Genomic DNA, 19,165 nt, shown 5'->3' with positions numbered 1-19,165 from the left:
TGTTGAATAGGACATTTTTGCAATTCCGCTATGGAGTTGATTTTGAAGCTAGTTTATGAGTCATAGAAATTGTTATTACTCCATTGTATATACACATATCATCTTGTTACCCAGAGATATCCTATTGTTTTGCTTTGAAATAAGAAAAGAAAAAAAAAAACCTTCCATAAATCATAAAGAGATAAAGGACCTTAATATTCCATCTGCTGATAGGCTTACCTACTTCTTGACTTATTTCATGTTATATAAAGGCACGTATTTCCAGCTTCTGTTTAAAAGAAATTGCAAAGGAATCTTTAAAAACTATGAGTAGCAAGCTGAAAAGCTGTATATAAAAACAAAACAGATTGAGAAGCAAATTTAATACTTTTTATAAAAACAGAAGGGATCTTGGGGATCCCTGGATCTTGGCGCCTGCCTTTGGCCCGGGGCATGGTCCTCCAGTCCTGGGATCGAATCCCACATCGGGCTCCCTACTTGGAGTCTGTTTCTCCCTCTGCCTGTGTCTGCCTGTGTGTGTGCATGTGTGTGTCTCTCCTGAGTAAATAAATAAAATCTTAAAAAAAAAGAAGCAAGTTGAAACACTTTATGTAAACATACCATAGCTTCAGAAAGTCCACAAGCAAAAACTAGGCAAGTATTAGATGTCCCTATTATTTAATGACAAGGAGTGGCCACTGACCTTGAGAAAGACTACCTGGATTTGTACCCAGTCTCCAACTCTTGCCAGCTGTGGGACTTTGGGTAAGTAAATTAATCCATTGATACCTTAGTTTCTTAGTTGGTAAGGGGTGCCTTCCCTCTGAGGTATTTCGAAGATTAAGTGAATTAATAATGATACACATAGCAGCACATTTAGAGGACTGTCTACCACGTGGAAAGTATTAAATAGGTTAGAGTCTCCCTTGCTTCCTTTGCTGTGTTGAGCTGCCATGTCTTCATTGGCTCAACTTTGTCCTCCTATTTTCAGGATATGCTGGAGTCATTGATTTTTCTAATTAGAATGCTTCCTAATGAGGGGTAAGAAATCACATGATTTCAATGCTTCTGATGGACTTTTGAGTTTCATGGCAGCAGAGGATCCATAGTTAGCAGTCCGATTTGTTATTAGATTCACCTGAGTTTTGCAGACCAGCAGCATTTCCCTAGAATTGCTCGTCTTCTACTTTGCTGCCTCAGACACACAGCAAATGTTGGCTGATGTTGATGACACCTTCAGTGATCACATTCCCGACTGCTCACAGCCGGTACCCCTGAGCTCTTTATCAGTCAGCAGAGCCAAGATGGGAGCCGCCTTTTCCAAGGCACACCTGGCACCTGGCCACTCTCCTTCTCACTGACCTATTTCCAAATATATCCTTGACCTTTAAAAATATTGCAGATAACTGCTTTTCCTTTTACATGTATAATAGCATCTAAAAGTTATGCCCTTGTGTTCAATTTTAAGATTCCCTTCTCACTTTTAAGGGCAGTTGATATTTTAATAGATTGCTTTTGTTTTATTACTTTGCTTTAAATCTGCTCGTCCGTCTCTACCTGTTCTTGTTTCTACTTGAGTTTTTCTGCATATTTCCTCCAATTTTTATTATGAATTGAAGACCTTTTTCTTTAACAAGTTATGGTTAAATAAATCTAGAATTGAGAATTAATATCCATGTGGTACTGGCCTCATATACTTGATTCCATAAATTTTATGAGTGTTATATTGTACTTAATGGACGTATACTAATGGCTTCATATACCTGATTCTACACATTTTAATGCAGTATCCTGGGCTTAATGCATTACTGCCAATACACACCTAACAAGCTTTTAAACGGTTTGAATCAATACAGGATTGATCTGTAGGTCTTCAGAATTCAAGTTTCATATATGCTTTCAATGCTATTTCATATCTGAGTGTTATTTTGATAAGCATTTAAAATCCTGTAAAATAACTATTTTCCATTATTTTCTTTAGAATACCATAAACAACAAATCAGTAGAGAGAAATTACAGGAATAGGAGGGCTTATGATCAGTATTTCTTTTTTTTTTTAAGATTTTATTTAATTATTCATTAGAGACACACAGAGAGAGAGAGAGGCAGAGACACAGGCAGAGGGAGAAGCAGGCTCCATGCAGGGAGCCTGATGTGGGACTCGATCCCGGGTCTCCAGGATCACACCCCGGGGTGAAGGCAGAGCTAAACTGCTGAGCCACCGGGGCTGCCCCAGTATTTTTTTATAAGCCTGCTATCACTCCTCCAGGAAATAATGAGTGATGTTCAGGAAAAAGAATTAGGGACACACTGGCACATATAAGGTGTTACTTTTTAAAAGATTTTATTTAGTTATTTGAGAGAGAGAGAGACAGAGAGAGAGAGAGAGAGAACGAGCAGGGGAGATGAAGAAAGGAGAGGGAGAAACAGGCTCTCCACTGAGCAGGAAGCCCAATGCAGAACTCCATCCCAGGATCCTGAGATCATGACTGGAGCCAAAGGCAGACACGTAACTGACGCAGCCACCCAGGAGTCCCTTTAAAGTGTTATTATTAGACCTCACACCTCTCCTTCAGGGGTGTGGAAGGGTCCTTGTGTTGCACCAGACACTGGGAGCAAAGCCACTTCTTTACCTGGTGTTTTCTTCTCTAGGTCTAAGCCAGTGTGTTTGGATTTTAAAACTGGATGCTTACCAGATATATTGCACTCATCACTTTCTTTGTAGGCACAGAATCGGTAAAGCCCTGGTCCTCGGCTTCAGCCCAGAATCTGAATTGCTAAAGTTCTTTGTCTGTTGTCCAGGTTTGAAGGAGTTCCATGGGGAATCCACTCTTCCTTTTTTTTTTTTTTTTCCCCCATATTTCCCTGATGTATTTATTTCCTAGGCTGCTGGAACAAAGCACCACAGATGAGTGGCTTTAAAACAGGAGACTTTTTCTCTCACAGTTCTGGAGGCCAGAAGCCCAAAATGAAAGTGTTGGCATGGCCGAAGTCCCTTAAAACCCTCTGCTGAGGATCTTCCCTTGTCCTATGCAGCTTCTGGTAGGCTCCCGTGTTTTGGGGGCTGTGGCTACATGAGTCCAACCTCTGCCTCTGTCATCATTCATCAGTCTGCCTTCCCTGTCTTCCTCTCATCTGTTCCTATACCCAGCATATTGCATTAGAGTCCACCTTAATGACTTAATCTTATTAGTTACCAATTACATCTGCAAAGACTCTACTTCCCAATAAGGTTATAGCCATAGGTCTATGGGTTAGGATCTCAACATCTTTTCAACATATTTAGTACCAGGATACCAATTGATTATTTTATCTCTAGCAGGATTTGAAACTTCTACAACATAAGAAAAGGGTAGCTGTACTTGTTTACCAGTAATCTGATTTCAATGATAATTTGTTTTGTATGGTTTTGTTATATTTATGAAGATGGGTACATTCATTAAATGATATTATTTTATTGATCTCTTATAGGCAAGGTGCTGAGTTGGGTAGTGAAGGTTATACATGTAATTCAGACACAGATCTTTAAAAAAAAGCTTACATTTTAGAAACAGGGAGAGGAAAACAAGCATACAATACTACAAATTCAAGATAGAAAATAATAGTGCTCTAAGAGACAGGGATAAATGCAAGCAGGCAGGCAAATACACAACTCTGAGCTTCTAAGCATCATCTCTGCGTGCATCACAAACTCCTCAACATTGGTGGCCTGGATATGCCCTGACTTAAAGCAATCCTCATCAAGGTGTGACCTGGATCACTGATATTTCTGTTTTGGTTCCATGGTGACACACATTATAGAAAATGTGAGTAAGCAGGAAACCTGGGTGGCTCAGTGGTTGAGTGTCTGCCTTTGGCTCAGAGCATGATCCTGGAGCCTGGGATTGAGTCCTGCACTGGGATCCCCGCAGAGAGCCTGCTTCTCCCTCAGCCTATGTCTCTGCCTCTCTGTGTCTGTCATGAATTAATTAACTAATTAATTTTTTTTAAAAAAAAGGAAATGTGAGTAAGCATTGTGACAGTTCTAAAGTAACTTTAAACTTTAAGTAAACTTAAAGTAACTTTATGTTTGGTGAATGCAATAACAGAATAATAATAATAATAATAATAATAATAAGTGTGTTTGTGTTTTGTATGCTTTTTCTCCCCTTTTCTTATTCTAGTAATTTAGTTTAATTGGATTTTGTAAAAGTGTAGAGCCATGATGTATTGAAATTTTAAAAATTAAACTAATTCTTCTCCTCTCATACTTGAAATTCTCTGAAGTGAGGGCTCTCTCCCGGAGCAGGGTGATTTTGAAATGCCCAGCACAGGGAGGCCTTGGGCCAAGGCTCCTTGTCACCCACTCATCCCACAGACACCTTGCTGCAGAGTTCAGGTGACTAGTAAGAAATTTAATACTCTTTGTTTGGATTCAGACTGGCCTAGATTATCTAGAAAGGTATCCCAGGTATAAAGGTAATTGCCTTTTTAAAGACTGATTCTGTTCTCACAATGCCCAGTTTCACAGCAGCGATGACATGGCTGAAGGAACACTGAGCTAATTGCCAAAACACTGCTTTCCACATTCAACTCTCCCACTTCCAGGAGGAATGCCCTTGAACTCTTCTGCACTCCACTCTCTAGAAATTGCTCTGCATCTGCCAGAATATTTTTGCCACAGAAAGAAAAGATTTGGCATATAAACATTTTCTGCAGTAGTCTGAGTTCTTTATGTATGGAATGAGTTATGATTTTATGGCCAGTAATGGTGTTGATTCTCCAGGGATATGCCAGTAAGAAAACTATTGTTTAAGTGAAATCTTAGGGAAAACCAAAGACATGAACTTTTCTTGAGTCTTTCTATAAGGATTTTTTTGGCTAAGACATAATGGAGAATCTTTACGAGGTAACTGTTTTCAGATTTTCAACAGCCTGACTTCAGGATGGACTTAGACATATTCTTCTACCACTCATCAAAGATGAACTGTAAAAACACTCAAATACTTCGATATTCTGAACCTTTTACCTTATTAAAACTAAAGAGAAATTGAATGTGATTATTTTTTTTCTCAGAAAGGCTTTAAAATAAACATGATACAACTGGTCTGTTTGTAGTTCCTCTCAAAGTAGAAACTCCATAGTAAATATTGACTATAGTAGTTTCTTGTATCTATGAATATGTGTTCGGGTTTGTATAAGTATACTGGTAGATAGCTGAGAAGAATTTTCCTTAATTTTTTTTACACTTCTCTCTAAAAACATATAGGATGCTAGCCTAGGTCAACTGAAGACCAAGGACATAAGTCAGCGTAATTCCTATCCCCAAATTAAACAATACTGGCATACTTTCTAATGTTTTCCTATACCAACATCAAGCAAAAATAGCTTATCTTTTTGCTCCTGGAATTACCTGCTCTGGAAGACAAGACCAAAGCAACTACTAACTTATTAAAACTAAGTTTGTGTGAGACTTGCTTCAAGATTTTCACCTCTTTGATGCCCCAGCAAAACCAAAACTGTAAACTATGTCCATTCCCAACTGCTCCCATACCTTGAATTATCCACCTTAAAACTGCCTATCCTGGGTTCTTAAATCATTGACTGGTGTAAAAGTCTATTGGAGTTTGCATAATTTCCTCACTGAGAGACCCTCCTAAGACTCAATGTGATTTTCTTCCTACCTCAAAAGTCTAACCAACAGGTTTTTCTTCAATTGTTTGGGGAAAGGACAGTGAACAAGGTGCACCAAAATAATTTAATTAAAATAGAATTCTAGGTCAACACATAAGATAGTATTTTTCTGTAAACTCTTCTCATATTTCCCCTATATGTCCTTTAAAATCAATATTAGAGACATTGTTTAAGCTGTTTTCTTTGACGTGTTAGTTTTCTCCTGCACTGCATGGACACATAAGTCCCCTTTCTTAGGTGGCTGTGACAGACCTGCATTCAATCCAAGCAACATCATTTATTTCACCACCCTATTCCTCTTTCTATGAAAAGCAAAGGATGCAAGGGACATACATTGTGTCAATACTTGGATGTGGGGGGGGGGGGAATCCCTGGGTGGCTCAGCAGTTTGGCACCTGCCTTTGGCCCAGGTCGTGATCCTGGAGTCCTGGGATCGAGTCTCGCGTCATGCTCCCGGCATGGAGCCTGCTTCTCTCTCCTCCTGTATCTCTGCCTCTCTTTCTTTCTATGTCTATCATAAATAAATAAATAAATAAATAAATAAATAAATAAATAAATAAATCTTAAAAAAAAAAAAAAAAACTTGGATGTGGTGCTTAAGTTGAGCTCAGGCACAAGTCTCCCATAGAAAAAGAACTTTGAGAGTAGTTGTTGGGGATCCAGATTAGGAGCAGCTGCAGATTGAAATAACAAAGTGGGAAGACCCTAACCCCAGAGGCCTAAACCCAGGATACAAGAAGTATATGTTCTTCAAGAAGACTGATTCAGGAATGAAGGCAGCCACTGACTGGTTGGGAGCATTAGTGCCCTCAGGGATAAATATGGCGATTCAGAAGTCAAAAGCCAGTAGTACCACAGAGCAATAGTTTCCTAAGGAGAATGTATCCATGAATCAAGTCCCCAAAGCCAGTTGTATTATTCACCAAAGAAAATTTAAGACCAAACTAATTTCCCAACACAACAACAGAAGTTTATAGCCAAGGAGGTAGCATTATGTTAAGTCTAAGAAAAATTCCCCCATAAAGACTAGGTTGCAAACGATTACAGAAATTAAGGGATCCATATTAATCAACTTGGCATTGCTTTTCTCAGCTTTAGGGAACCAGTAGATTATATGTAGACACAATTTTTTTCATTCCTATCATTACTGTCTCCTTGCACAGAATGATCTGGATGATGAGACCACATTGAGCAGGAAGCAGACTGTCTGGGGTCCTTCTGATTCTACCGTTATCTTTTGAGATCCAAGGATTTGTTAGTCAGACATTCAAAAAGATGTATCCTCTTGAACCGTGTGCCATTTCCCCTGTGGAGCCTGTCTGGAAAAAGATTTACACAAAATTAATTGTGGAAGTTACTAAAAGAAAGATCAGTAGATATTATTTAAAGTCACTAAAATTATCATAAATTCAGATATTTTTTTACATTTGAACTAAACACATTTTAACATCTAATTTGAACTAAGTGAATATATATAATATATATATAGCTTTCATTTTTTTAGTGAAAATTTATGTCTGTCTGGACACTTTAATTTGAGTTACGGTGGAGTAACTCATTATTTTAGGGATTCAAGGACTAGCCTTAGTAAGACAATTAGCCTTATTTATTCTTAAAAAAAAAAAAACAGAAACAAAAAACTGTTCAATTAATTAAGAACATGGTCTACTAATCTCCAGCTAGGAGAGTTCATTTGAATTTTCCATTAAAAAGGAATCCAAATTCTTGCCAAAATGTTAATTATCCTTAACTCAACATGTAGAATTTTATCAAGGTCAATTAATTCATTAGTTTATTCAAGATTTGTTGAAGCTTATTCTAGATCAAACAGTTTTTACTACCAAAAAATACATAGGTCTAAAGACTGTCTCTGTATTTATGGAATAATAGATGTTTTAGATACCAAATGTGAGAAGTTCACTTATGGCTTAACACATAATTTTATGTATTAACTTAACTGGGCCATGTGGTGCCCAGATATTTAGTCAAACATTATGCTGGGTATTTCTGTCAGGGTGTTTTTGGGTTAAATTAACATTTAAGTCCGTTGACTGAGTGAAGCAGATTATTCTCCCTAGTATGGGCCCCATCTAATCAGTTGAAGGCCTGTCTAGAACAAAAGCTGACCATCCCTCAAATAAGAGGAACTCCTTATACCCAAATGCCTCCAAAGGGATGTTAGCCTCTTTCTTGACTTTGGACTTGAACCGAGACACTGGTTCTTTGGTGTTGATACCCAGCCTTTGGACTGGAACTATACCATCAGCTCTGCTGGGTATTCAACTTGCTGGTTGTAGGCCTTGGTACTTGTCAGACTTCATAATCACATGAGCTAATTCCTTATAATAAATATATATTATATCCTATTGGTTCTGTTTCTCTGGAGAACCCTGACAAATAAAAAGATTTACAGAAGATGTCATGAGATTGTGGAGAAAAGATCACTGAATGAATCATAGAATAATTATAAATGGCTTCTCAATGAATTAAAGTGTACTATGAATTTTTAAATATCTTAGAACTGTGTGCAAATTGTAGTCTTATCAGTACACTTTAGTGTCTTCAAATCTTTTTAACACCAGAAATGTCTTTCAAGTAACATTTTATAAAAATGTCCATTGAATAAAACAGGTGCAACTACAGGTGCTCTACTAGATACAGAAATGCTGCTGGGCATCCAGTCTTATCTGCAAACTCTCCAGAATCTTCTTCACAGACCCCTCAGTCTCACATAGTAATTCACAGTTTAAAAATCCTGGCTTGACTTCCTCAGAGAAAATGTGTATAGGGAGAGATCTTCATCTAATTATTTTTGACTAAACATCATACTACAATTTAAACAATCTTACTTTACAACAAATTATAATACCAAAAATTTATAAGATAACATTTTTTGAAGAGTGTTTTTAAGTACAATTACTCCACTTGTGTTTACTGCTGTTATCTATTCCATCTGTGACAGAATAATTAGATAAAGCAATTAATCATACCTGTTTTTCTCCAGGTTAGTGAGGAAAAATGAAAGGTATTTTGCCCCTAACAGGGGAGATAAGCAGAGATTTATGTCTAGAGGCCGAGAGTGGGGTTTGTTTTTGTATTTATTTATTTATTTATTTTTATTTATTTATTTTTTTTACTTGAAGATACTGTTTTGAAAGACTACATAGAATGATCATGGAAACAAAAGACAGGCTGGTCCAAAAAGTGCAAAGTTTGAAGTGTTGAAAGGGAAGGAATGTTCAAAACATAACATAGGTTGACAGTTCAAATCAATGGGAAAGATGCATTTTCAACAAATGGGGAACTGGGTAGTTATCTAAAGGAAAAATAAAAATTTGGAAATTTATTTCATATCTTCCATTAAAATAAATCCAGATGGATCAAGGATTGAAACAACTGGTTAAAAAAATAGAAATGCACAAAAATAAAGCATGATAGGTAGATTTGTTTTTAAAATTTCATAGGGGGCATGGCATCTCTAAATATAAAACAAAAGACAAAAGACAGCAAATAAAGCACTGATGAATTTTAATAAATGAAAATTTAAGATTCTTCCCAGAAAACTTCATAAAACTAAAGACTAATGTTAATTTGGGTAAATATTTTCATTTCACATCTTAAACAGCAAGAAAATTTTCTTGATATATAACTACTCTTGGGGCATGTGGGTGGCTCTGTTTGTTCATCATCTTACTCTTGATTTCAGTTCAGATTGTTATCTCAATCTGACAATCTGATTGTCATGAAACTGAGCTGCCCCATCAGGCTCCATGCTGAGCCCAGAGTCTACTTGAGATTCTCTCTCTCCCTCTCCATCTGCCCCTCCTTACCTTACACTCTAAATAAATAAAATCTTAAAAAAATAGTTTTATAAATCAAGAGGAAAAAGACCAAAAAAAGCATCAAGATAAACAAAGGGTAGTTTGTAGTAAAACAAAAACAAACAAACAAATAAAAACACACAAAGTGTTCTGAAAAATATGTACATTGATGGGAATATACATTTTTATAAGTTCCATGAAAGATGATTAGACAACAACTATCAAAATGCTATGCACATGCTCTGTGACTCAGCGATTCATTTTCTGGAATTGATACTACACTTTTATAAAGTATTGTATGAACAAGAGCATTCTTTGCAGCCACCGTGTGTTATGTAAAACTACTTCTATGCCTACAGAATGGGACAAGTTAAGTATGCTACATTCAAATGATAGGATATCTTACTGTTTCATATAGAATGCAACATCTCTAGGTGCACTGTTAAAATTAAAACTGAATCACATGTCATTTCTTCCTGTGGGAAAAAGAATCCGTATATGGTGCTTGAAAATTCAGAGAAACATCTGGCAGGGCAGTATCAAGAATCATGATTGCATCCAGCGAGGAGTTGTAGCTAGTTGCGCAAGAAGAAGTGTGACAAATTTTCACAGTATTTTTTTTTGTATGTCTTAAAACTTAGTGAATATAAAAATTCTTTGGTAATACATAAATTTTAAAAAAATTGTAATTCCCCAAGTACTTGGAAACAACACTAAACTCATCCTTCGTAATGCATAGGTCAGAGAATAACATAATAAAAACTACAAAATACCTAGAATCAAATGATAACAAAAACAGTTTATAGAAAATGTGGTCAAATACAGCTTTATCCGTACTTATATAAAAATTATAGCCTTAAATGTTTTTATTATAAAACAAGACACATTGAAAATAAGTGTTGACTAAGGAAAATAATTTAGCTTGAAGCACAAGAAAAGATTTTAGTAAATTCAGATAAATGAAGAAAAATATGAATAATACATGAAAAAAATACATAAAACTGAAACAGAATGTAAGCAAACAAACAAAAACTCCAGAAACCATCAACAAAACGAAATAGTCTTTTTGAAATAAGCTCAATAAAATAGACAAAGAAAGAAAAAATAGTAAAAATAAAAAAGGATATTATCTCCTGAGGAAAAAAATATCATGTGAAGAATATTTTTATTGTAGTAACAAGTATAGATTTAAAAATCTAACTTTAATAAGTAAGTGATTTGAAAAGTGCACGTCCAATAGAAAAGTTAATCTAACCACACACACACATTTATGAGCACACACTCACACATGCACACACCCCTGACTAGTCCAGTACATAGTAAAAAAAAATAAAAAATAAAAAAACTCCCTTGTGAATATTCTACACTATCCCCAAAATACAGAAAGTAGAAGCATAGGCTGTTAAACATATGCTTTCTAACTTTCAAGGAACGGGAATAATGAATTTATGCAAACTCTTCTTCAATCTTATGTACTTTCTCCTTGAAAATGAAAAAAGCGGGAAGATTCACAAAGCTTCCAATACCAAAGAGAATAAAAATTTTAACTAAAAATATAGCTATTTATAAGTCAGCAGTATGTTTTTTTAAAAATGTATCCTAACCAAATAGCGGCAAGATTATTTTAGAAAATTGAGTAACACAGTGTGCAATTAATAGATAAAAGAAAAAATGTGGTCATCTTAATATATCCAAAATATGTTTTATAAAATTAAAACTTTCACAATAAAAACTTAGCAGAGTGGAATTAGACACGATAATCATTAACCTGGTAAGTGGTATTAGTGAAAAAAATCTTTTTTGGAACTTTATGCATTCCATACAGGGGGGAAAAAAGAAAAAAAATCTGATAATATCATAATTACACAACATTATACTGGATAACCTAACCAATAAATAATACAGTAAAAAGAAATACAAACATAAAATGACAGGTCACTAGTGATATCATTGTCAACATTAAAAACTAAAGAAAATGAGTCAAATAAAATCAGGTTTATGAAACCAGACTACAATTTGAAATTTTAGAAACTTTTAGCAAACATAACTAAGTAAAGAATGAAACAGAAAAAGAAAATCCACTCAAAAGTGAAAAAAAGAAACTATAAAATTACCTAGAAAATACATCTATTCAAATGTATAATACCTTTGGTAAAAATTCACAAAATTTAACTGAAGGACATTCAAATGATAAATGCAAATACAGATAAACTCTGAAGGATATGAGAGATAACTTTTTATACAAAATATGCATAACCTCAGATGTCTATATCAGATGCAAATTTCCCACAAGAAATAGTGACAAAGAAGTTCATTCTGGTGGTTCTAGGGGTGTGCTTATAGCTACGATGTGAATGTTTATGACCTGACTTTGAATTAAACAAGTAAAGTTGGTAAAACTGTCCTCTCTTTTTCCATCAAAGGGAAAGGGTAACGTGAGGATGGAGGAACCGCGAAATCTATACCAAGCAATATTGGAGTGAAACTCATTGCCACTGACCTACCCTCAGGTGGGGGCCCCCAAAATCATGTATCCTGTGGAAGAGCTCTCATCTCCTAAGTGCAGTTTTTAGTTCCGTATGAGGACACATTACTAATATGAATAGAGACAAGTTGTAGGTATTGTAATATAGGAGAACTATAACATGGGACAAACTCCATGTGCAAGTTCTCAGGGGCCCTGGTGGGGGAAACTGGATTCACAGGGCCACCACTGTAAGAGCTTGGAGACTGATGCCAGCTTTATTGCCCTTGTCACTTCAAGCTCTTTTGAAGGTAGCTGGGTCTATAAAGAAATAGTTGACATAGTATAAGAAATAACTGATCCAAATTCTGCCTTTCAAATTTATTATATTCCCTGAAATGCAGGGCCGAATTCATAACATGGAGCATGTTGCTTTAAATGTCAAACTGACCGATCTGTGCTTGTCCTTTCTGCTTACTCCCTAATCAATGTATTGGTCCCTTAAATTAAAATTTCTGTTTTAGAGAGATTTCTTGTAAACACCCATCTTTACGACAATGAACACATCTCTAAGCTTATCCTCTGTTAGATCTTTCAAGACCCCAGTCTTTGTTCATCAAATACAGAGACCACAAACCTGATTGTTCACAATCAATAGGGGGCAATCCCTAGTCACCATTCCTCATTTCATCCTATAGTCTGCTTGGAAGCATACAAAGAGGTAGGCTATGTATTTAATTCCAGAATCATTGTGGTGTTTCATTTTCGTATTTAGGAAACCCAAACCTTTAAAAACAGTTCATGAATAAATAAGCTATATATCAGGTAAAATGATTTTTTTTTTGAGAGAATAGACTACCCATCTGAGACTTGACCATGCAGAGTTCTAATCTATAACTATTCTGCTGCATGCTGACCAGGTGTTTTCCAAAGGCTGCCAGTTACTCAGGCAATCTCCTATTTCAATTTACAGATGAAAATTAAATCAGTCCTATAAATTTAAATATATAAGGATTCTCTTTCTTCTTCACAAAGGCATTCTTTTTCCTTTCTTTCTAACAAGTTGAAAGATTGAGGACTCCATATTCATTTAGATCCCCCTTCTCTACTGGGTCCTTCCTGCTCACTCCGATTATTTGTGTTGACAGCCAGAACAGTGAGGCTTGTTTTACGGTAATACTCCGACAGTCATATTTTCTCTGGGCTGAGTCATCTGCACACTTTATTCATTCTCTAGCTGCATTTGAAATTTGAATTTTGTCATCCTGCCTTCCAAAGGCAATGGACTGGGAGAAGTCAGGCGTGTTAGATAGTGGAAAGTCTGCTAATCTTTAATAAAAAACTATAATCCTATATAACATGGTGTCAGCCTGCTTTTTTTTATCCCTTCATTTTTAATCTGATGAAGAATGGATCAGCACACTTAACTGACATAACATATTCGTGTGCTTTTTAAAGCATATACCTTGAGTGATAAACACCATAACTTAACCAATATTTTTGGAACATGTGGCAATGAAATCCATTTTTCCCCTTTTGTGTAATTTTGCTCACTCTGTTCCTGGCCTTTTCTCATTTATTATTGACAGAGAGAGTAGCGATTGCTCAGGTGTGTATCTGATTCAGCTGATATGACACCAAAAAAGTAATGTTAATGCTTGTGGTTAGCCCTTCACCTCCTTCCAAAACCTCTGCATTCAATACTGGTATTGAGAAAATATACTCCAAGTTTTAAAAAAGGAAAATGAAAATAAATACCCATTAGTTGTGGATCTAAGTAAAACCTAGAATCTAGAATCCCTAATCTGAATACTATAGCCATCATTACCCTGCTAAGTTCTCAAGTAAGGGGCTAACAATTTAAACAAGACATTATAATTACTAAAAGAAGCTATATTTTCTGTAAGGCCTATCTGGTCTCATATCCTGTTTCATAAATCCAGATCACATATAACCTTTAGTGCTTCTCTTTTCCAGTAGGAGCAGAAAGAGTCTTGGGCTGTCATTTCTTTTTACTATCAGGGATCTTCCCTGTTCATACTCTGCATTTTATAAAGCACCTTACAATCTGGAATAAATTCCAGTTTTCATTTTTCCACATCAGCTACATGAGTTGGAAGAAAAATGTTACATAAAGAAAACAATATTGCACCTGTTCAGTTCAATATATAATAATCTATCTCATTCATAAAAAGATCACCTTTCCATGTGTTGCCTCTCTGTGGACTAGGGAACTCCACTTTGCCCTTGACATCTGGCAGAGCATCTCTTACTTGAGGTGGAGTGGACAATCTGGATGGCATAGCATTTCAGCAACTTATAAATACCAGAGGTTCTCAAGTATGACCCATAGTCCCCCAGAGGGTAGTGGATCCAGGTTGTGGTTCCCATTCATTTATTTTCCCACTATACAGTGAGAGTAGATAGGGTAGGTGAGCTATGGGCCTTCCACCGGGCTTATGTTGACTATATTAAATAGATACAAGGCCACTATCCTGCAGTTAGGGTGAGATGTGCGATCAACACACTCATACAGGTTTTCTCCTTTTCTTACAATAATTGTTAGTCTTGGACCCAATTAACTAGGCTTATTGTACTTCCCCACATAGCAGAAGGAGCACTGAGGGAAAATTTTGCTTGTCCTTTTGGGAACTGATAATTTGTTACTCCTATATATCTATGGCCAAAATAGTAGGTGGATCAGCTCCTATGGACTTTTATTTATTCTGACTTATTATCTCTAGAAGCCACATATCATCCTGGTTACTATGTGCAGAACTGTCAGGTAGTAAAGTAGAAGTAGGGAGGCTTGGTACAGTGTGGTGCAAAAATCTAAGTGAGAATCTATAGCTGGATGGTGATGGCTTGGATTAATGTAGTAGTAGTAGAAATGACAAACAGATCAGTGGATTCTTGCTCTATTGTGGAGGTGCCATTGATAGTATCTGCCAATCAATGAGATGTTCACTTTAAGAATTGGACACAGGAACTTCCTACTGTTCTAACCTAAACAACTCAACGGATGGTGTCATCACTTGCTGAAATGAGATTAGGAAAGGGAAAGTCTTTGGGAATATGGAAAGAAATAAATTATTTTGCTTTAGAGATGTTAAGTCTAAGACATTTACACAGCATCCATGTTCAGATATTGGGTAGGCAGTTGACGCATGAACTCAGTGTATAGACAAAGGATGGAGATATAACATTAAGGATCACCAGAAAGGAGACTGAACCTAAGGTCATCAGGTGGAGATGCGTATAGGAAAGCATGTGAAAAAATAGAATGTACCACTATAACTTCCCTCTCCCCAACCAAATCTGTTCCTGTTCTCATTGTGAAATCTGGAGTGCTAAGGGAATGAAAGTCTACTTCCATGTTCCCACATATCAACTTAGAGCAATTTCAAGTACTTGCCTGCACACACACACACACACACACACACAATAATGTATGTGCCACATGGCTTCTTTCAGCTCACATTCAGTTTGAGGAATAGCAGTCAAATGAATGAATGGAATTTCAGGCATTTCTTCAATATCTGAAGCCTGGGATATCTTCCCATTGAAATCATTTCAGCACCTCCCAAAATAGCTCTCACTAGCCACATCTTTCTATAGTTTTAGGAAACACTCAAGACACCCAAGAATACCATAGCATCACTCTCACACTCAAACTGTGTGGAAACAACCAAAATATCAATTAAATGTGACAAACAGCAGTTTATAATCTAAGTTCCAATTACTCTATTACAAAATTTGCTACAAAACATGTGTGTCAAAATCAAATATACATTGTAAAGTCTAGACTTGAATTTTCATGAACAGCTGCAGAAAATTATTGCAATTTAGGGGGAAAAGAATATATAAGGAGAATAAAACAAAAAGATTTCCAGATTCCAGAGTCTTCAGCACATTCTTCCCTCTGTGCCAGTGAGTTTCATCGCCAACCTGTAGAGTTGAACAAGTTACTTGAGAGGTTGCTACAAGGTTAGGCTAAAAATATAATGATTAGAGCAAGGATACCAGTGTTCAAGTCTTAGCTGTGCCAAATATTTGAAATTCTGCTTAAGCAGATACATAACTTCTTTCTTTTTGAAATTATTCATCTTTAAAATAGTTAAAATAGTTATGATAATAATGCCTAACTTGTGTCTCCATGCAATATTTGCCCATGGAAACACAGCTGCTCAAAACCCATCCATGAGTTTATATTCACTCTTGCTTATTCCAAATATGCCATAAATCCATCATTTCTCTAGATGTAACCAGAATTTATTCTGCTTTTGTTTTTTATATTTCTTCTTCTAGGGTAATTCTAAAGCCCTCAATAAAGATTTAAGTGTGCCAAACAAGCCCAAAGAAAGGGGGAAATCGTGCTTAAATAACTTCTATTTTACACAAAGATTTTCTTCATGCAATTTCTCCTTATATAAAAGACAATGGCTTATGTAGCACTTATTGTGTGCCAGGCATTATTCTAAGTGCTTTGTAAACTTTATCTCATTTGGTTTTCATTGCTACCCCATGAGATTGGCCTGGGCTCTTAATTACTCTGCTGTGCTGTCTCTAGTTTCAAACATAAGGCATTGTACATTTATTTAAAATGCTTGGTGAAAAATAAGATGGGACCCTACCATTGTTGAAATCTCCTCCCACTCATGTAAGTTTTGTGAACTTATAGTGCATCTATCACAATACAAATTAACATATTAGTGATTCCAAGATGACCCATCTAATTTTAAAGCCCAGCCTTTCCCAAACTAACCATACTTTGATATTTAGTAAGCTCTCATGATGAATTGTCTTCTAAGGAACTGAGTTCAGGAAATGCTAATTCAGATACTCTTTGGAACATGTGGACTCTTTTCTTTTATAAAAATATTCTGAGAAGGAAAGATTGAATTTTATCCAATGTCTCATTCACGTAGAAATAAGACAGATCTGTTTTATGTGTAAAAGGAGACTCAGGTCTTTCTGGGAGTGGAGATGAAATAATTGGTCTATATAGTAACTTACTTAACTGGATACTAGCAGGTTTCTGATGACTTTCATGCTGTTGAGAATTTGCAAAGTAGGGAGAAGTCTGTCTTGAAATACCCTGTATGGGCCATGTTCCTTTTACCCACTCCACTTGTCCCCCCAAAATGTAGGGAGTCTTGCAACAAAGTGTCCCCCCCAACACACACACATACACACACACACAAGTAATTAACTTGTGTCTCTGACCCTCCTTCCTGCATAACACCATGCATTATTATAATTATAAGGTGAAGACCTTTAAATATTATGAGGATATCTCTCATATACTTTGAAGTGACTGTATTCTAAACATTTACTGAATGCATACACTAGTTTTTCCAGTTACAAAGTGCTCCTTTTTTCCCAGCTATATTATTTTGTTGAGTCATTACACCAATTTTGTAGGCTAAGAATTAGCATGTCCATGTTATATATAAAAAGAAAGAGGCCCAAAAAGAAATGTCAGAAGAACCCAAATCATAAATAACAGCCAGATTCACTGCTTGGTCTTCCGCACCCAGCCCTACAACAAAAGATCAGTTAGAGCCCTACAGCAAAGATCTCTGTCAGAAGCATGTGTTTTGTTTGTTTGTTTGTTTTTGTCTTTGCGATTCTTTCGCTCTCCAGACAGACCTGAGCTTCTGCGTCCTGGATGCCCCTGTCATAGAAATTCCATATGTCCTTTATAGTTTACTAAAACATTGCTGGCTAAAAGAGATCATACCTGACTCCATCCTGCAGCTCTAAATATATCTTCCATTGAAATGATGGATTTGGTGGGATGCTATCTATTCCATCTAACTAGACAGATTTTGGGGGCAAACTGCTGTGTTGGTTTAAGCAAACCAGAGAACTGGGAGCAGACAGAAGATAGATCTCGTTGTTCACGGCACATTCTAACCATCGGAGCAAAAACTCTCAGAAGTCTGTGAGTGAACTTTTTGGATTTACTGGCCTTCTCAAATAAAAGGCAATGTTTTCTGGGGACCAAAGCCAAAGGTATAGTCAATGTTTAAAGGGCTCCTCTGATAAAGAAGCCACACTAGCCATTCCTTTCTTCACCTACCACATCTATTCTGGTCCCAAGTATTAGAATGGCATACCCATGCCAAGTGCGAGGGCACACAGTTATTATCAGACCAAGATACTAAGGGAAAGGATCCCTGTGAAAGACAGAGAATATGCCCATTCCTCATGATTCCAGTACTATTTTCCTTTCCTATTAAATTTTTCCTTCTTTCTTTTTGTTTCTCCTTGTGCAGCTTGTGTTGAAAATTTGGCCCATTTCAATCTACCCTTTGAAAGAACCTATCTGCTACGGAAAAATTCTGAGGTGGCCTACCTGGGAAAATTCTGCTTTGGACAAATGGAAATTCTCCTGTATTTTGATCAGGTTGTCTTTAGATTCGCCTCTCTTTCTTTCTCTCTTACGTAAGATATTAATTGCTAAAATTAAGATGTAAAACTAAGAAAAAGAGGTCAAGTTAGAGGTAAATAAAGTCCTTGTTTCCTATACTTGTTTTAATTGCATTTGCTAAGGTCAAAAGTCCAATAGAGAAATTTGAAGACAAGTTCTCCAAAATTTAGGGAAAATGGGAATTTAATTGGAAATATCTCCTCTGCATACATGCCTTTGAAACTGTGACAGCTTGAACACCTGGAAAAGAATTCATGATCTCAGATTCCTGTCACCTCCACCATCTTTCCACCATTGAGACAGGAAGATCAATGATAGCTATTAAACTGCTTATGTGTGGGGAGGGTTGAGTAGCCGGTGGTGTGGTATGACAAGTGTGGAGCTTACATCGACCATCTGGGAGGAAGGTTTGTTCTGTGTTAAAGGCAGGGAGGGTCACCCAGGAAGACAGGAACTCAATATGAGAAAAGGACTAGTCTAGGACACAACCACTTTCTAGCATCCATTTAGAGGTTAATTAAGAAAGCCTCGTAAGCCTCTGAGACAAACCAATGGGGAATTAATTTTATGTCCTTGGACACAATTGATTTTCAGGAGGCCACAAAATTGATGCCTAACTGTTAGAACAGCATGGCCAGAATTCTTTTTCCATAGATAGCATTAGCTGTTAGACTCTGGTAGCAGCAAAGCAACAAAATCAAATTAAGATCAGTAGCATTAGTGGAAGAAGAATCAAGGTCACAATGTCAGTCAAGTAGAAAAACAAAGGCTGCCATAAGTTTAAAATAATAA

General features: G+C 36.4%; 1 long non-coding RNA gene across 1 annotated transcript in view; it reads right to left on the bottom strand.

Moving 5' to 3' along the window:
• Positions 1 to 6,609: 6,609 nt before the first annotated feature.
• The window catches only part of LOC111091808, a 35,914-nt gene continuing 23,358 nt past the window's right edge, over positions 6,610 to 19,165 (bottom strand). Inside the window, exon 4 of the long non-coding RNA XR_005376082.1 lies at positions 6,610 to 6,971. This is a non-coding gene — a long non-coding RNA (uncharacterized LOC111091808). The remainder of the gene's footprint in view (positions 6,972 to 19,165) is intronic.

The sequence above is a fragment of the Canis lupus genome, chromosome 22, assembly GCF_011100685.1.
Source record: "Canis lupus familiaris isolate Mischka breed German Shepherd chromosome 22, alternate assembly UU_Cfam_GSD_1.0, whole genome shotgun sequence".
NCBI classification, from domain to species: Eukaryota; Metazoa; Chordata; class Mammalia; order Carnivora; family Canidae; genus Canis; species Canis lupus.
Note: the sequence above shows the minus strand (reverse complement) of the source record. Positions and strands in the feature narration are given on the sequence as shown.